Below are 15,418 nucleotides of genomic sequence, written 5' to 3'. Positions count from 1 at the left end.
GTCATATCAGAATAACTGAAAACTGTTGGTTTTGTCTTGTGTGTTCTTTTGTCCAAGTATGAATAACATCTGTGAATAATTTATGTTACACAAGTTATCACAAATCAAACTTTTAGGAGATGCATAAATAAATTGCTAATAACAACAAAAGACAGACGCATTGCAATGACAAAAGCTTACCTCTCAAAACTAAGTGCTCAAGTCAGCAAAAATAATCAAGCCTTGACATCGTTGTTAGCATTTATTTTTCTTTATTTTCTTTACAATTTAGAAGAAAAAAAATCTTTCAGTTTGCTTGTTTATAAATATAGCACAAGTCTAACTGCTACATATAATAAATTATAATTTAGTTTCCTTCTTCATTATCTTACACTATTACAACTACAAATATACGAGTATATGTATAAAACAAGCAAATTCGTTGAATATATACGAGTATATGTATAAAACAAGCAAATTCGTTGAATTTATATCCCCCACCGAGTACTGGTTTTATTAACACAACAACTGAAGACATAAGGCTTTATTTATGTATTAATCATGGCATAAACAGTAATATTCTTTGAACTTGATAAATATTCAGGGTAAAAACAGAGCCATAACTTTGTGTTAAATAGTAAAATCTGGAAATGCCAATGATATGTATGCATACTACATAACTAATCAAGGGCCATAAATCTGAGTTATAAGTATCTGACTGGAACAAGGCGAATATATGCACATCTCCTCTTAGTATCCCATAAAGTTTCATTGAATTCCAGCCGGTGGTAGCAGAAAAGTAGCGAGATAACAAATATTTTTCTATATGGATACTGCATGACTAATCAAGGGCCATAACTCTGAGTTAAAGTGTCTGACCGGAACAAGCCGATGAAATGCGCATCTCCTCTTGGTAATGAAGGTTCCCATAAAGTTTTGTTGAATTCCAGCCAGTAGTTGCAGAGAAGTAGTGCGGAAACGATTTTTACTCTATATGCATACTACATAACTAATCAAGGGCCATTACTCTGAGTTAAAGGGTCTGACTGCAACAAGCCGACGATATGCGCATCTCCTCTTGATATTGATGATTCCCATAAAGTTTCGTTAAATTCCAGCCAGTAGTTGCAGAGAACTACTCCGGAAATGATTTTTACTCCATATGCATATTGCAAAACTAATCAAGGGCCATAACTCTGAGTTAAAGTGTCTGACCCGAACAAGTCGACGACATGCGCATCTCCTCTTGGTATTGAAGGTTCCCATAAAGTTTCGAAGAATTCCAGCCAGTAGTTGCAGAGAAGTAGCGCGGGAACGATTTTTACTCCATATGCATACAGCATAACTAATCAAGGGCCACAACTCTGAGTTAAAGTGTCTGCCCGGAACAAGCCGATGATATGCGCATCTCCTCTTGGTATTGAAGGTTCCCATAAAGTTTCGTTGAGTTCCAGCCAGTAGTTGCAGAGAAGTAGCTCGGAAACGATTTTTACTCTATATGCATACTACATAACTAATCAAGGGCAATAACTCTGAGTTAAAAGTGTCTGACCGGAACAAGCCGACGATATGCGCATCACCTCTTGATATTGATGATTCCCATAAAGTTTCGTTGAATTCTGGGGTGAGCACTTTCATTTTAAATGAAATCAAAGACTTTCAAAAGTTACAAACAATAGTATGAAAATGAAATGGTATCACAATTTCTCAAAGTTTATATAACTTGCATTCTTGACAGATTGGATTTCAGGCTTTGACCTTCATGTTACAGGTACTGTTAGACCTTCAGGAAGTATTTTTTACATCATTCATACATTAATATATATCTAACTTTTCAAAACAATCTAACACTGATACATGAGCAATATCATATATAACTAGAGGATGAGTGCATTATTTTAATAGAGTAGAAAAGAAATATATAAAATTCCTTATATTTCAAATGCAAAAAGGTTAGGAAACAAATTCTCTAGATCATGCCATTTTAGCTCTACTTCATGATTCTCTGTTCTCAATTCAAACCCAAGAATATAAAATTCATGTGTAAGCTCTTATATACTCAGATCACTCATTTAACTTTATAAAACTTGTTAGTTTTGGTTTGTGCCAAGCAACGGGAGAATCATATCCTTCCTCTTTATAATTTTCCATATAAGTCAAATATTAGTTTCTTGAACACACGTCTACTGTTACTGATCAAATCTGAGCCAATCTCTTCATGTGTATAAAATGCTTCTGAATGGTTGAGATCGGTAAATGGCTCCCCATACTGTATTTGTTCCTAGAATTCATCTACGGCACTGGAAACTATAGAGACTATTTCTTTCTCCTAATGACGCACAACATAAAACACCTCCTCTGCAAATTTCTTCATATCAGATCTTGGAACGCTTAGTTGATCTAAAAGATTAAAAGCAATTTAAAGCATGGTCAAAGAAATTTTGGAAACAAGAGCTGTCAATGAAAAGTGACTTATGCCTACAAAAGGAAGTTTTGACAATTGTGTTAAACTAGAAATGTGTCATCATGCCACGGGTGCCCCCGCATGCAGCCAAAATTTCAGATGGTGCATTAATTTTTTTTTTTCATTTTAAGTTCAAAGCCCTTAAAACTTTTCAATGTTAACACAAACCATTTTCATACAATGTTCAAGACACTGAAATTATTCAGTCTTAACCTTTTAAAAATAGCATATTGCATATTTGTAGCCAAAATAATGGCTAAAAGTATGAGTGCTGAAACTGAAAGTTCAAATTTTTTCCAACATTCAGGAAAGATAAGTTTGTCTAAAATCATTGAACCACAACCAAATTCAAACTTAAACTGCTTATTCCTAAGATGTATCTATATTATTTTCAAAGTGAAAGGGACATAACTCTGCAAAAAAATCATCAATCCATGACCAAATTCCAACTTGACCTGCCCATTCCTTTGACATATCCATATGTCAAATTTAAGTTGAATATGTAACACTGTTGGGTAGATAATGAACAGAAACTGTAAATTTCATATTATTTTCAAAGTGAAAGGGGCATAACTCTGCCAAAAATCATTGAACCATGACCAAATTCAAACTTGGCCTGGGCATTCCAAAAACTTATCCATATGTCAAATTTGAGTTGAATGTGTTGTACTGTTGGGGAGATAATAAACGGAAACTGAAAATTTCATATTACTTTCAAAGTGAAAGGGGCCTAACTCTGCCAAAAATCATTAAACCATGACCAAATTTGAACTTGACCTGCGCATTCTTTTGACGCATCCATATGTCAAGTTTGAGTTGAATGTGTTGTACCGTTGGGGAGATAATGAACGGAAACTGAAATTTCATATTATTTTCAAAGTTAAAGGGGCATAATTCTGTCAAAAATTATCGAACCATGACCAAATTCGAACTTGACCTGTATTTTGTCATGACATATCCATATGTCAAATTTGAGTTGAATGTGTGCAACCGTTCTTAAGATAATGAACGGAAACTGATGATGACGGAATGACAGAAGGACGGAAGAACGGAACAGGCGGGGGCATAAAAATTTAAGTGGAAAATCAAACATGGTGACAAACAATCCTGCAAAGTTTCACTGAAATCCACCCAGCAGTTTTGGTGAAAAAAGCGCGGACAAGCTTATATTACTTGCAAATTGACCATTAGGGGACCATAAGTGTGCAAAAAAAATAAAGCAGAAAAATAAAGAGAGAATGCACAACTAGGCTTGGTAACAAACAATCCTGTGAAGTTTCACTGAAATCCCCCAAAACTTGACCTAATAAAATAGTCGGCTATACCACAGTAATAAACATAGTCTGTTAGATTCTAATGTGACAATTTTTTCTATTTCTGCTCCACAAAAAATGTGATTAAATGGTATGTTCTCATAAAGCAGGTTTAATTTAAATTGTAATAATAAATTTCAATTTCAACAAGCAAATTCGTTGAATTAATATCCCCCGCTGAGTACTGGTTATTACTAACACAACAACTGAAGACATAAGGCTTTATTTATATATTTATCATGGCACAAACAGTAACATTCTTTGAACTTGATAAATATTCAAGGCAATAACAGAGCCATAACTCTGTGTTAAATAGTAATATCTGGAAATGCCAATGAGATGTATGCATACTGCATAACTAATCAAGGGCCATAAATCTGAGTTATATGAGTCTGACCGGAACAAGGCGACTATATGCACATCTCCTCTTCGTATCCCATAAAGTTTCATTGAATTCCAGCCAGTAGTTACAGAGAAGTAGCACGGAAACGATTATTGCTCTGGTTGTATACTGCATAAGTTATCAAGGGCCATAACTCAAAGTTAAAATGTCTGACCCGAACAAGGCGACGATATGCGCATCTCCTTTTGGTATTGAAGGTTCCAATAAAGTTTCACTGAATTCCAGCCAGTAGTTGCACAGAAGTAGCGCAGAAACAAATATTTTTCTATATGCATACTGCATAACTAATCAAGGGCCATAACTCTGAGTTAAAGTGTCTGACCTTAACAAGGCGAGGATATGCGCATCTTCTCTTGGTATTGAAGGTTCCCATAAAGTTTTGTTGAATTCCAATCAGTAGTTGCAGAGAAGTAGCGCGGAAACCATTTTTGCTCTATATGCATACTGCATAACTAATCAAGAGCCATAATTCTGAGTTAAAGTGTCTGACCCAAACAAGGTAATGATATGCGCATCTCCTCTTGATATTAAAGGTTCCCATAAAGTTTTGTTGAATTCCAGCCAGTAGTTGCAGAGAAGTAGCGCGAAAATGATTTTTGCTCTATATGCATACTGCATAACTAATCAAGGGCCATAACTCTGAGTTAAAGTGTCTGACCTTAACAAGGCGAGGATATGCGCATCTCCTCTTAGTATTAAAGGTTCCCATATAGTTTCGTTGAATTCCAGCCAGTAGTTGCAGAGAAGTAGCGCGGAAACGATTTTTACTCTATATGCATACTGCATAACTAATCAAGGGCCATAACTCTGAGTTAAAGTGTCGGACCAGAACAAGCCAACGATATGCGCATCTCCTCTTGATATTGATGATTCCCATAAAGTTTCGTTGAATTCAAGCCAGTAGTTGCAGAGAACTACTCCGGAAACGAATTCGAACGGCCGGACAGATGGACTATATAATTAAACAGTTCTTCTACAATAATTTTATTGTTTTTATGAATAAAAGTCTTGGTCATGGATGACCATGATATTGCTTAAGTGATAAATAAAACGTCTGGGCATTCTTTCAGATCAAGCTGGGCACTTGTGTGCAACCTCTGACCCAACTTAAGCTACAGTAGCTAAATAGCTTTCCAACATGAAAGGGCTATAAGGTCTTGTTGGGATTTAAACCATTGCAATAAGATGCAAATGATTCAAAGTTAGTGACCACAACAGTACTGTTTGACAACATAGGCCTCTTCTTAATTTCAGCCATTTCATGTAGTTGTAGTGGATAAATTGGTTACAATATTTTGCTGATAGCATTTAAAAGTTCTAAGCATAGAATACTTCAACAAATATTTTAAGTTATAATAATTAAGCTAATAGTATTAGGTTAGGAATGAATAAAAACTGTATATACCATATACACTTGGGAGAGCAAGGGACGCCCCCTGCCGCACTGATGGTATATCATCTTGTAGATTGTTGAAAAACAGTGGATACAATGCTGGTATAGATGACCTGAAAAATACAGTTGAGCTATGTTGGATTTTATATTTAGAAAATATCAATTATGATTGTATTGTTGCATAAAAATGCATCGTAGAGTTCAAATACGCAGGAATACAATCACAGAGGCCGGAAAACCTTAGTGATTAATTACAAAGCATTTGAACAATAAACAGTGCATAGAGGATATTCAAGTTTTTTCTATAAATACATGATTTATTTTCATCGAGTGGTTTGAAAATAAATATTTCATGAGTGGCGGTAGCCACGAGTGAAATATGGTAATTTTCATGCCACAAGATGAAAATAAATCATGTATTTATAGAAAAAACTTGAATTTTCTGTTTATTATGTACATTTTTCTCTTTTTTTGCGATAAAATTTGAAAAACTTTCGCTTTAATTTTGTGTACTGGTAGAATTTATAAGAAAGTAGTCCGGCAAGACACCAGTGAAAATACGGAAAATATGTTTCACTGCAGTGAAAAATAAATTTTTACAGTGAAAATACGGAAAATGAAAATATGCATTTTATTTCATCAATATTTCTCAATATTTCATTTATAAGTATATAATAAATTATTATATTCATCACATACCTGTGCTGCTTTTGGGATTCTGTAAATATGGTAATGCACAGGTCGTGTATATATTTTGATGTGTTATCATTTGCTTTATACAATCATAGCCAAAGCAAAAAAAAGATGCAGGAGATGTCAGTGTTACACTTAAAAGTGCATCAATGAAAAAGTGCTTTCTTTTCACTGTTAACATTTCTTATTTTGGATATGTGATAAAAAGAATATTAGATTTGTGTAGCTTCATTACTAAAATAAATGAACAAGTTAAAACCAGAATAAAATAATTTGAGCCGTGTCATGTCAAAACCAACATATGAGCTTAATGTAATAAACTGCTGCTATAAACATAATCAGAAGGACAGTCAAACAGGGAAATCATATCGTAAATATCAATGCTAGAGTTATGGGTCGTGGCCATCAAAGTTGTGGAGACAGGCCTTTAATATGAAAAACCTGAACCATGAATTTTCTCTAGAGTTTGAGGAGGGGTATAATTCTGTGAGAAAAAAAATGTCCTGCAAGACTTATTGGTCTAAGATATTATATGCAATTATTACCCTAAAATAAGTGTCAAGTTTCATGCAAATACCCACAGGAAAATTCTTTGCAAGGACTCTGATTATTCATAACTAAGGTATGTTTTACACATTTTACCATCTCTAACTGTCCAGCTGTCATCACTTAAACAGATTAGAAGAGCCTCTAACAACATTGGAATATGCATGTCCACAACATCTTTGTTCACCTATAAATACAAATATATATTATGTAGGTAAATTTTTCAACATAACTTGAAAGTTTAAAAAAACAAAACAATTATAATGTAACAATGATATTTGTTATGATATGTAACTCAAGTACTTTTTCATTTTTACGACGGAGTTCTTAGTAACACAAAATATTTCGTTTATAACCATTACCCTATCATCAGATTCTGTCAAATTCTCAATAAGGTCCAAGACAGATAATTTTAATAATAAATACCCTATCTGCGGTTAAATTTTGTTTTCTATTTTGATACATAGACTAATGAACTACTGTGAAAACAAGGGAGGTAAATGTACTTTGACAATAAAGAAAACAACGTAGACTAATCTCCCCACAGATCATGGTACTGGACAGGATGATAAAAAAACAATATTAAATAAACTAGCCTTATTTATTACATGCCTTTTGGTGGTTTATAGAAATATATCAGTGATAAAAAACTGGTAATTTCACTATTGAAACAGTATGTTTAACTTTCTATTATCTCTCATGAACAGATTTACCTGTAATAAATTCAAATCTGCAATTTTTAACTTTTTGTTTCTGTTGTACCCGAGGGATCTCTCCCTTCCAAAAATTCTTTTTAACAAGAGTCACCGCCGAGCAGGGGCAACGCTCGACTTTTTACTTTTTCTACAAGCAAACAAAGAAAGGTTTATACAAATCTTAACGTTTCCTTTATAAATTTAATCGGTCTATATTGTCACATTAGTTTTGTCTATATATTTTACAAAATATATAGACAAAACTAATGTGACAAGACAGACCGATTAATATATATAGAAACACGCAATTCTAAAAATAGAAACACCCAATTCTATAAATAGAAACACGCAATTTTATAAAAAGAAACATGCACACACACCATTAAATATATATGGTCATTTAATGCACAAATCTAAGAAAATTCAGTAATTTAACCTTCAAGGTCAAGGTCATTAAAGAGCCCAATGCAGTTTAGGTTTGATAAACAACAAGGTCTTGTTCTTAAAAATGTTCTGTTATAATATGAAGTTGATCCCTTCAATAATAGCAAAGTTACAGCCAGTTACAGCCAAAACAATGAAAATTTCAATAATTTGACCTTCAAAGTCAAGGTCATTTATGAGTGAAGGTCAAGGTCTGTCTGGTTATTTTTAAGGGCCATCCTAGAAGATTATTATGTTCAAGTTTGAAGACAATCCATTCAAAAATAACAAAGTTACAGCCAATAATAGCAAGAACAAGCAAAATTTGGACTTTTAACTTTGAAGGTCAAGGTCATTTATGGATGAAGGTCAAGGTTAGTGTGATCTACTGAAAGGTCTTGTCCCAAGGGTTGTTGTGGCCAAGTATGAAGACAAAACACCAAGTAATAAAAAATTTATGATCCAGGTACAAGTTTGCGGACGGCATCGGCAACAGCAACGGGATTATAACAATACCTCTCCTTTTTTTCAAAAAAAGTCGAGCTAATAAAAGGAGTAAATAGACTGACACATGCAGTAATTGACATATATGCTGTGAGACAGGCAGTGCAATTATCCATTCTAGTTCTATATTTGTAATGTAAATTTATCTACTTGGAATCTTGAGCTGCCCATCGTTAATTTCATGTATACTGTATTATACTGTATAAGTGGTCAATTTTGCAACATGGAAATATATGCCATTTTTGCTAATCAAAATAATTCGCAAATTATCGAGCCCGTAAAAGTTACCTCAACTTTAGTAAAGTCATAGATGCCCATTCTGATTCATCATTTTACCATTACACTGCTGCACAGATTACTATGTAAATATATCACGTTAAAAATAACATCTTGTTATATACAAGCAAACATATAACATGATTTAATGTTCATTTAATATTAATACAAAGAAATAATAACGAAAAAGGTTCATAATGTGACTTGTTGAACTGAACATTTACTAAGATTACCAGAGTTCTGGAAATTGTACTTTCGCAAATATTTCCGCATGCAAAAAGTCTGTTTTTTTACATTCAAACATTTTGTGATGTAAGAATATTCACTTATACAGTATACATTGACAGAAGCTAAGAATATGAAAAAAATCTTCATTGTTTCACCAATTTTATAACGAAAATTTTAAAGAGTAATAAACTCTGATCTTCAAAAAATCCAGAAAACTTTTACCCATGCCCTGCATTATTAAATGCAACAAGGGCGAACATTGTCACTAAATATGCCTGTCACAAATGTGGGCAATAAGAAGAGTGGCAAGCAAGTTGGTCCCTATAAATAATTTGTATTTTCATCTGAAATTTTACCTCTTGAACTTGATTGCAGGGACTTGAATTTTATGCAGAACACTCAGCCTCACAATAATGAAAATTTGTGCCATATCATAATATTAAAATCACTCAATGCATGTAGGTTTAAGGCTCCCATGTTTACAAATTTTTGTAAACATTTACACGATTGCTATGAACCGAAACGATACCGTTTAAACGGTGGTACTTCTTTGTACTATACTACACCATTTATTCAAGTTTCCAAATGATGACTTACTTTTTATTTACAAATAATTTAATGTTCAGGGCTCATCATGACTGAGTCCACACACATTCCTCATTTCGCTCTTTTGAAACATCAAAGGATAATCAACTTTACCAATGTAATATGTCACGATTAGTGTATGGTAATGCTGTGTGTAGGGTTGTAAATACCTATTTTCCGTATCTTACTTTGGAATAAACCAATTACAATTGATAGAATTCATGATTACAGGCAATGATTTAGATATTATTTTGTAAGACAATATCTTCATTTCGATTAAACGGTAGAAAATATCGTAAACGTTTTCGAATAAAAATCGGAAAAAATCCGTTTAAATGCGTAACCGTGGGGGCCTTATGTAGGATTGTTTTGTTGTTTTTTTTTCAAAAAAAGATCTAAATGTGACCTTGATATTTGACGAGAGATCTGGTTCATGCACAGGGCACTTCATCTCCTGGTCGTTAACATTTCTATAAAGAATTATAAAAATTCTTTCATGCATGTGGGAGATATGCTCCAGACAAAATCTGGATATTTCATCATCTTTAATGACTTTAACCTTGCACCTTGAGTTAAATGTTTCACAGATGTTGTCATGGAAATGACCATTTGTGTTACAGTCCGTCAATAAATGATGAATAAATTGTCCCTTTACACATCTTCATATTTCTATTTGAACTTTGACCTCTGTGAACTTCATCTCAGGGACTTGAATTTTTTGCACAACACTACACCTTACAATGATGCACATTTGTGCCAAGTCATTTAAAATCTCCCTATGAATGTAGAAGTTTTTCTCCGGACAAGCATTTTTAAATTAGCTCTTGATCTTGATCTTTGACCTAGAGACCTGAATCATGTGTAGAGCAATACGTCTCCTGGTGGTGAACATTTATCTAAAAGTAATTTAGAGATATGCTCCAGACAGAATCTGGAAATTTTATCATCTTAAGTGACTTGACCTTGCATAAATAGACTTAAATTACATGTATCACAGCTGTAGGCATGATAATGACTATTTGTGTAACAATCCCCCAATAAACGATGTCAAAATGGTCCAAATACACATCATCAAATTTCATCTGAACTCTGACCTCTATATGTGACCTTGATATGGCCACAGGGACCTGAATTTTTGGTGCGACACTACGCCTCAAAATGGTTAAGATTTATGCCAAGTTATATTGAATTCCTAAATGCATGCAGAAGTTTTTTACGGCCAAACATTTTCCAATGACCTCTAAGTGTGACCTTGACCTAGAGAATAGGTTCATGTGTGTGACATGGGTTCTTATAGTTATAAATGAAGTTTCATTAAAGTCTCCCTATTTGTGAACGAGATATGCTCCAGACAAAATTGGATGCTACCCGCACTCCATCCCCCTGCTCGCCAGGCGTTCCTATATTATGTCCCGTTTATTAAACGGGTGTATAAAATACAGTAATAGTGTCTAGTTAAACAGCAAGAAAGAGCAGATTGAGCGGCGTGACTTACCACTTGTCCGATGTACCAGTTGTTTCCCCTGCTCTCCCATCACTTGTTTCCATGTGTCCTGTGAGTAAATACGGAGACCTTCGGCTGCGTAATATCTGTAACAAATACACAATCATTTAAGATCATATCATTTCAGACATTTCTACTCTCAAATGGTAGCAATTTTGTTTCTTGATGTGCACAAAAATATTTCAAAATATTTATTCAATTATTATTTATTTACAAATTGTTGGTAACGTAGCGTTTATGCATTTTTTCTGAACATACAAAGAAACAAACATATTGTCATCAAACACCAATGGCCTATAAATCTACTCAATGTAAGAAAGTTGCTTAAAACAATTTCCTGAAATGGGACATAAAGAAGCGCCGCAATGCGATGAAAACCAGGTTTTCAACTACCAAGCATAGATGGGACAGCAATCAATAGGTAAACGTGCACTGAAGTTATTGAGTAGAAGCTGTAAATTCTATTGTTAGCAAAGGGCCTCAACCTTGCTCCAAGATATCTAAGTGGCAATCCAAAGCTGCCACATAGCAAGTTTAGTGACAAAAGGTCAAAGCAAACTCCAGGTATTATGTGAAAACTGAATACATAAACCTGGGTAGCAATCCAAAGCTGCCTCTTGATATAAACTATCCATACATCAAGTTTGGTGTCAATTGGACAAAGCTAACTCAAGTTATTGAGCAGAAACTGAATTTCTATTTTTAGTAACAGTGACCTTGACCTTGATCGCAGACACCTGGGTAGCAATCCCAAGCTGTTTCTTGATATAAGCTTTTGATACACCAAGTTTGATGTCAATATGCCAAAGCAAACTTAAGTTATTGAGCAAAAACCATAAGTTGCTGCCCGCCTGACTGCCTGCCCGCTCGCGACATTACATTACAATAACCCAGTTTTCATTGAAAAGCTGGTCAAACATGTAGCCCTTCTCTGTTTATAAAGTTTTAAACATGATACAAAAGTGGTTTTAAAAATAGTAAATTCAGTCATTTTATGTTAATTCTTACACACCTTGTGACCATTCATACATTTTTATATTTCTTAATTCATTTTTATCCTTCTAAACTTTGTTATCTCACCATAAAGTTTATAAACTTATTTGCGTCAATTTGAGGTCAGCTGCTATAAGATAGATGTTGTGACCCTGGCATATATTACAGTATCATACGAGTAATTGCACATGCACAATTTATCTTAACACAATACAAATAGAAATCACCAAATACCTATTAGGACACATCCTAGGTAACAAAATGGGGAAAAACTTGTGCCTGGTTTGATCTGACGGTAAACTCTGAAGGAACTTCCTGGTTGCCAGATGATGCAAGTCTTACCTAGTCAAGAAAAAAAACAAATCATTTCCATGCCAAATGAAGTGTAACCCTTTTCCTGATAGTTTATCATAGGGACTTGCCCTCCTTTGTAACCCTTTTCCTGATAGTTTATCACAGGGACTTGCCCTCTTTGTAAATTGGAACTATCTAGTACACAATAAACAATTTTCCTGTTAGTTTATCACAGGGACTTGCCCTCCTTGGAAATTGGAACTATCTAGTACACAATAAACAATTTTCCTGTCATGCAGGAATGTGAAAATAAAGCAGAAAATGAGCAAATGTAAAGCCAAATTGTGAAAGTATGTGGATGAGGCAACATGGTAAGGAAACATACAATATATCTTAAAGTATATATTTCAACTTTACTTTTGCATCATTGTTGCATTATTCTGATATTACTAATTGACAGGATATACAAAGAGTGGTATAACTGTAAAGATCTAGAAATCATAGAAATAATAAATTGAGCATCTAACTGTAAGGACTTTGATCATAATGAAATGACGTACAAGCTAGCCTAGATCTATGTTAGCAGTGTAAACTAACTAAGTCACTGTGAGCATACAAAGCATCAACACTGATCATGTTCTTTAACCAACATGTATGTTATATGCTGCACAAGATGCTTCAATATAAAAAAATGTGCATGTCAAGTTTTTTCTATAATCGAAAGACTTGAAAATGTAATTTCAAAATGTATTCTCGTATCTTTGTGCATAGGTCATAATCAAAATGCTTGTTTGCTCTAGCAATGAGTCAAAACAAAAATTTAGCAGATGCTATTCCTTCCACGTCTCACTTTCAAAGGTCATCATTTGTAATGAAATCATTTGTAAAGACTTAATTTAAGTATGATGCAATTTGCATATATACATAGCATACCTGGCTTCAATTATCTGCCAGTCCTCTACCAAGATAATCTACAAACTGATGCCCATACCTCAATATAGCATTATCTTCATCCAGCAGGGGCAAATCTGAGCCTGTCCAACAAATAGATAACATTATATTATAACAAGAGCTGTCACAGGAGACAGCGAAGCTCAACTAATATAATACTGGATGCAGTAAGGAAGACTATGAAAAAAATCAATTATGTATAATTATGTATTAAGTTTTAGTAAAAAAATAACATTTGTTAACATAAATTCCAAGTTCAAGGGGGAATAATTATGGAAATAGAGTTATGAACCTTGTCACACAACATGTGTGTAATGATAAGAAATATATATTTGAAGTTTAAAGTAGATACCTTAAAAAGTAAAGAAGTTATAATATTTCTTTAAAAAAAATCCAAAGTACAAGTGGAGATAAATCTGAAAATATTGCTTGAAGAGTTATGAACATTGTCAAATAAAATGTAATTGATGATAAGGAATAAGTATTTGAAGTTTGAGGTAGATACCTTTAAAACTAAAGAAGTTATAGAAAAAAATAACATTTTTCTAGTAAAAAAGTCTAAGTTTATGGGGGTATTATTCTTGCAATATTGGTGCTAGAGTTATGAACCTTGTCACATAACATGTGGTTAATGATAAGGTACATATATTTGAAGTATGAAGTTTATCCCTTAAGAAATATAGAAGTAACAGTAAAAAATAATATTTTTTAAGGAAAAATCTAAGTTCAAGGGGAGATAAATCTGAAAATATTGGTTCTAGAGTTATGAACCTTGTCACATAAGATGGGGGTGATGATAAGGTACATATATTTGAAGTATGAAGTTTATTCCTTAAGAAATAATGAAGTAACAGTAAAAAATAGTATTTTTTAAGGAAAATTCTAAGTTTAAGGGGAGATAAATCTGAAAATATTGGTTCTAGAGTTATGAACCTTATCACATAAGATGTGGTTGATGATAAGGAACATATAATTGAAGTTGATACCTTAAGAAATGACAAAGTTATAGTGAAAAATATTTTACTGCACAAAACTTTTATCTGAAATCTGGACGCTGACGCCAACACCACCGCTGACGCCGGGGCGAGTAGAACAGCTTTCCATATACTTCGTATATTCGAGCTAAAAATAAAAGCCTCTTTACTTAAGAAAATCAAATACTTCTGTTACAGATTAAAAAATTATACATCTACAATTTTCACCGTTAGTGTATTGTACAAGAATGGTAAGGCTAACCTGAAGATTTTCCATTTTTCAGTGAGTTTTTACTATTCTTTACTATCAATGCTGACTTGTCTGTCTATTAAATGTATTTAAATCTTCTTTAATGTTTTAACCTCTAGCTGTCTCTGAATAATTTCTTTCTTGATATCATCACATGCTTGTTGTAACTCTTTGATTTCCTTCTTGATTTCCTGAAATACCACAAACATTATATTACTAAACAAGAGGGCCATGATGGCCCTAGATCGCTCACCTGAATTATCAAACTCATCCAAACAATTACCTAGACAAGCATTCTGACCAAGTCTCATGACAGGTGAGTCAAAAATGTGACCACTACAGTGTTAACAAGGATTATCCATATTTGAGCAGTGCGACCTAGTTTTTTACCCAGGTGACACATATTCAAACTTGACCTAGAAATCATCAAAACAAACTTTCAGACCAATTTCCAGGATACTTGGATCAAAACAGTAGCAACTAGAGTGTTAACAAGATTTTTCTATTTTTAGCTCTGGTGACCTAGTTTCACATGCGATTTCGAACTCATCCAAGCAATTACCTAGACAAGCATTCTGACCAAGTTTGATGATAATGGAGTCGAAAATGTGACCACTAGAATGTTAACAAGGTTTTTCCATATTTGGGCGGTGTGACCTAGTTTTTCATCCAAGATGACCCATGTTCGATCTTGACTTAGAAATCATCAAAACAAACTTTCAGACCAATTAACAGAATATTTGGATCACAACAGTAGCCACTAGAGTGTTAACAAGATTTTTCTATTTTTAGCTCCTGTGACCTAGTTTTTCATCCGAGATGTCCCATGTTCGATTTATTCCCAGCAATGACCTAGACAAGTTTCCTGACCAAGTTTGATGACAATTGAGTCAAAATTGTGACCACTAGAGTGTTAACAAGGTTTTTTCTATTTTTAGCTCCTGTGACCT

The 15,418-nt window shown here is 33.7% G+C and overlaps 1 long non-coding RNA gene across 3 annotated transcripts; it reads right to left on the bottom strand.

The window, feature by feature from the left end:
- Positions 1-227: 227 nt before the first annotated feature.
- On the bottom strand, positions 228-15,418 carry LOC132713409 (uncharacterized). 3 transcript variants are annotated; one of them, XR_009623443.1, is made up of 8 exons: positions 14,481-15,418; positions 13,227-13,327; positions 12,234-12,341; positions 10,998-11,092; positions 7,505-7,634; positions 6,888-6,978; positions 5,565-5,665; positions 228-2,379 (listed from the first exon to the last, which is right to left on the bottom strand). It is a non-coding gene; the product is annotated as an uncharacterized LOC132713409 (long non-coding RNA). The 3 variants fall into 3 exon arrangements; XR_009623444.1 differs by lacking the exon at positions 7,505-7,634 and having other exon boundaries at positions 228-1,390; positions 1,560-2,379; XR_009623442.1 differs by lacking the exon at positions 7,505-7,634.

This window comes from Ruditapes philippinarum, unplaced genomic scaffold, assembly GCF_026571515.1.
Source record: "Ruditapes philippinarum isolate M1 unplaced genomic scaffold, ASM2657151v2 ctg8541_1_1_1_1, whole genome shotgun sequence".
Lineage (NCBI taxonomy): Eukaryota > Metazoa > Mollusca > Bivalvia > Venerida > Veneridae > Ruditapes > Ruditapes philippinarum.
The sequence above is the reverse complement of the archived record's forward strand: the minus strand, read 5'-3'. Positions and strand labels throughout refer to the sequence as shown.